Genomic DNA, 5611 nt, shown 5'->3' with positions numbered 1-5611 from the left:
GGAGTTAAAACTAAAACAACTTGTTTAAAATCTATATTTTAAAAAGAATCTTCGACTTTTTATAATCAATACTGACGAAAATAACAACATACACCATGATTCTTCTTTTCTATACCCCATAACGGTGGCTTTATGTTGCAGGTACACCACCAAGGTTGTGGAAAGGAGATGTTGGTGAGGTGGAAGGAGATGGTGAGATGGAGGGATATGTCGTAGGAAGTATACCCCATGGTATGCACTAAAGGGTTGTATCATTAGCTTTTATGAGTAGTACTATTCAAAGTTTTATGTGATAGGTTTTATAGATTATAACTCAAAGCATGAGGCGAAATAACTTAACTCTTAAGTTCACACGCAACCTATTTGGATCTAAGTTTTCTCTGTTGATAGCTATGACCTAAGAACATCAACAACCCTAAGGAGGCCCTACTATTAGCGAAAATAACAAGGAATTAGGGTTTACATACATTTTGATTATCGTAGTAAATAACCAAAACAGATCCTTTCTTCAAATGCCTTGGAAAGCAAGCAACAAAATCTTGATGTCTTTAATTGTTTGTACCCAAACCCTAGCAATTAGAACACTTGAGGAGAGAAGGGCAGAGATGTTGGAATTTTTGGCTCTAGCCTTCTAAAAGAAGTGGACGAAAAATAGGATCCAAGGGGTCTTATTTATAGCTTATACAAGGAGCCTTGGAAACCCTAATTTGAATATAATACTATTATTTCAAATTAGGTAATTATGCAACATCCTAATTATCTCCGAGGGATAATTCTAGAACCCTTAAGGCTCTTCCAAAATTGTCCCCTTCTGGGAAGGTTCTGGAATCCCTCTTTTTCAACCATTGAACAATTACAACTTAAGTCACTGCACTTTTGATTAATCCCAATTAATTTCTGATTAATTATTAATTAAATATTACTATTTCTAATTAATATATTAATCTTATAATATATTAACAAATTATTTATTGATATTTATTAATCATATAATAAATAAATAAATCAGTCTCTCTCTCCAAAAGTCATTATAGTCAATTATTAGTTTTGAGGGCAACCTAAAAAGGACATTGCTCTTAATTCAAGTATATCTCAATTTAGTTATTGGCTTAGACACCTTAATCCAACAGTCTCTTACTTGGATAAGTCTGTAACTTTAATTGCAAGTATAACTTCTAAATTAAACAGCAAAATGTGCTTTCCGAAGCAATTGTCGAACTCTGATCCAATCAGACATTGACCCTAAGATAAGTGATCTAATATTCCTTCGTTCTTCAAGATATCTTATGGACATAAAACATGGATTACAATCAATCTCTTAACCAGAATTATGTTTCCCGACACTACTAGAAAAACAGCCTTTTACGACGCGCAATGCGTGTCGTAAAACGCTCAGACGACGCGCAAATGCGTGTCAAGAAAGGCCCTGTCATAACGAGAGACGACACGCTTTTGCGCGTTGTCTATAGACGACGCGCATTTACGACACGCATTTACGAGGCGCAATGCGTATCAAGGAAGCCCCTGTCATAAAGGAAGACGACATGCATTTGCGTGTCGTAAGTTTACGACGCACGTTTAGGACACGCATTGCGTATCATTAAAGCCCCTGTCATAAATGAAGATGACACGCATTTGTGTGTCATAACTTCAGCAACCATTTACGATATATATTTACGACGCGTCTTTACGATACTCATTTACGCATAATACAAAAATATGGAAACAAATATATACCAAAACAATCAATATCATCCATAACATCATGTCAAAAAATTGTAATACATTGGTATTAAGGGGATCTGATTGTACACTGTTAATAAGAGGTTTTCCCTAACTATATAACCTAATACTACATTGCTATTAACGGACACCTTGTTTCAGATATCATGTCAAAAAAATCCTTCATGTCAAAAAATTGGCTGTTGTCCACCGGGTGTAGATGGCAAATAATGACTTGAACATTAGCTGAAACAAAAAAGCTTTTATTAATCACACAATCAACAGCATTTATAAGTACATCAGAATGCATATGTATACTAACAGATGTGATATAATATATACGATCCTGTAAAAAGAAAAATAGCAAAAAACAATTTAAGGAATAGATTGCCAATGATAATAAATAATAAAGAAAAGCCTCTTACCTGATGAGAGCTAGTCATGTCAGTTGACTTCATAACACAAAAAAGATGTAAAAAATTGGTTGTAAATTTAAAACATCATTTTTACCATCAAGAAAATCAGGAAGAAATCCCAGCATATCAATGTCTGGAACACTGTCCAACGCTGTGATCCATCCCACCAAAAATTGGCTAACATAGGGATTCAATACATTCATACGCTCTCTCAATAATGGTATAAATTCTTCAATGCTGGCCAAAAAAACATAAAATTATTAAAAAAAAGCCAAATATTACAAGGGTTTAAGTATTAAAGAAAAGATGATCACCTGAACTGATCGCTATCTGTCACAATGTCCTGTTTCCAACAAGTAGCAAAAAAGTTCAGAAGACTGATTAACAGGCATTACAAAAAGAAAAGGTTGTTTACCTTCACAAGTCTATCTAAAAGATGAGCAGCACTTTGTACATTGGGATCTGAGTCTGCTGAAAGCTTACACAATGCATCGAATATCTTGTTGAAGTGTACAATGAACTCTCCTCTCACAACCTTCAAAGAGGCATGAAATAAGCTCAAAATGTGTTCTATTAAAGGGACTTGTCAAATTTAAAGCCTGAAGAAAGCTTGTTACTATTCTTGATTACATTTACATAATTTTTTTTGTCATTTATATGAATCGTTAGAGATTATTATAAATAAATAAATAAATGGCATGAAACCATTAGTCAATCTTGTACCAGAAACATTGGTGTCAACAGACTCCACCATTCTCCATATAAGATCAAGTGACTGATCTTTTCTCCATAGAGTGGTGGAAGTGAAAAGAGTTCAAGATCCGAGTTCTTTATTGGACTTGCAATTTCAAAGAGATAAACTGCAATGTTTATGGACACCATCGTGCATCTGCAATGTGAAAAACAAGAATTATCAGAGGCAAACACAGATGCAGTATCAGAACTCCATCTTGAATACAAACAATTACCATAAACTGCAACTTAAACCACACTACAAAATGTCCACCAAAACAAATTACCATAATACCCCTGGTAAAAAAGAAAAACCTCAAGCCGCCCTAGGAACCGGGGTGTTCTCTGGCACTGTAACTGAGAAGAGAAGAGAAGATATTACTTATATATTTGTTTAGAAAAGAAAAAAAAAACGAAGCTTACTTTTCGAGGAGTAGGCCGTTTTTTCGGAAGTTTTGAACTATTTGGTGACGAAAGAGCATGCACCTCGAGCACCAAGAGCACTACCTGTTAAATAGATATTTGTTTAAAACTGATACATGATTAAAAATATATATAAATATTTAATGAAGAAGAAAAGAAAAGATTACCTGATCAGAGGGATCTGATAGGGATCCGATAGTGCTTTAAGAAGTGTGTCAAAAATATCATTAAAAAAAGACAGGACCTGAATTACACGTATAAATTAAACTTTATCTTTCTTATTGGCAATAATTTAAATAATTATATGAAAATGGTTTGTGTACCACTGTTCGGTGTCTATTTAAAAGGGTTGAAATCCAGTGCAATGATTCAATACGAGTGGCTTCGTATTCACTCGATAACTGCCTGAAAATTGAGAAAATAAAAGTGAAGATATATTTGTTAATAAAGAGAAAAAGAGTTGAATACTTGTATATTTTATAGTAATAAAAAAAATTGAGATTGGACCTTTTTACAATGGAGAGAATTGCTCCAACATCAAATCCTTCAGAAGGATGGGCTTTGATTGCAAGGAGCTCTTCATTTGTTTCACAAGCTACCTGATACTCAACAAACACAATTTTCACAAGTTAAATAAACACACAATGGAATGGAATCCCAAATTCCAATTCCATCAGAATACACAAACTTACAACACGTATTCTTTCTTCTTTATCAGCTATGCAAGGCAAGATAGCTCCTAATATATAAGCATAATAAGGAACCAATTGATCACCCCCAAGTTTTCAAACTCGTTTATCTGCATAAATTTAATAAAAAATTGCAGGAATTCTCAAAAAATCTCATTACAATGGAAACCCCATTCCTTAAACCTTCTCTTCTCACGCTATGTTCCCTCACACTATGTTCTGGGGACGCTTGCTTCCTTCTGGAAAAAAGAACAAAAGATAAGAATCCATACAATGAATTAAAATAGTTAAAGTAAAAAAGTTATTACTTGGTTATCTTGATAGCCTCGTTGATTGATCGGTCATAATCATCTGCAAAAGTTGCAATTTTTATAGTGACAGGAATAAAATATAAATCATGAATAATAAGATTGAAAATGAGTGTGATTAATGGTACCAAAAGTGTAGGACATGGGTTTTCTGCCACGTAGGGAACGCCCTGGACCAAGTGCATCAATAATCATGCTATCAAGAAGAAGAGCTTGTCTATGCTGTCTCTTGAGCAACTTCTCTTTCCTCTGTGCACCAACAACAAACAATTACACCACTGCTTCTCTCTTATTTGACTTAATGTACAAAGAACGACTTAATAAAAAAGTCATAAACATGTTTCCCTGGACACCCCTCTTCCAACCAACCAACCAAAAAGTCAAAAATACCCCCAACACCACAAAATAACAATGTTTCTTGTTTTTCAACATCCATAACCATCAACCCAGATGGCAATTTCGTAATTATCTAAAATAAACATTCTTTCAAGAATCTGCTACAGGGTCTGTTTTTATTCTTGTCTTGCAGAATATACATTTCATTTTCTCTCTAGTAAAAAAAAAACTTTTTATATACAAATGAATTGGTCAACAACAAGTTTTCTTTTTTAAACTCCAGGAGGGCCCACCTTGCAGGTAGGAGATTGTGTTAAGCAACAAATTAGTATCTTTTTTGTATGTTTTTCTTGTATTTTAATCTTCTTAACCAACAAACCATAATTCTTTAATGGTTTTATGCTTGTGGGTTTGTCTCATCTTTTTTCTCTCTATTATTATTATTATTATTACACTCAAGAACAATAAAGCTGAAGACTTTTATGTTCTTCTACACCTGGGGCTTGAAGGAATGACAACAATCGGAATCCACAAACCTCGTTTCACAATTCCAACCGGCTATGGACCCTAGCATCATCAATTCCATTCCAGCCCATCAATCATCAAAATGTCAGTTTCTTTTTTCCTTTCTTTCTTTCATTCTTTCTATCACTAATCAAGATATCAAACTCATAACATTCTTTAAACATGACAATGAACTCCGGATCTTCACATGGCATAGAAAAACAAGATATATCATTAAAGATTCAAGAAAACCATGCATGATGCAACAATGGATAAAAAAACAGTTGTATTCAGATTCAGCAGAACGAATACCTCAACTCGAATGTCATATAAGGCTTTCAATATGAGCACACGAACACCATGATCAAGGGTGTTATATGTTTCAATCTCAACCCTGAAAGGATGTTTTATAACCTGCAAAATTAAAATTAACATAAGACAAAATAATAATAATAATAATAATAATAATAATAATAATAAT

The sequence above is a fragment of the Lactuca virosa genome, chromosome 2, assembly GCF_052849685.1.
Source record: "Lactuca virosa cultivar CGN04683 chromosome 2, Lactuca_virosa_CGN04683_v6, whole genome shotgun sequence".
NCBI classification, from domain to species: domain Eukaryota; kingdom Viridiplantae; phylum Streptophyta; class Magnoliopsida; order Asterales; family Asteraceae; genus Lactuca; species Lactuca virosa.
This window is presented reverse-complemented; position numbering follows the sequence as displayed.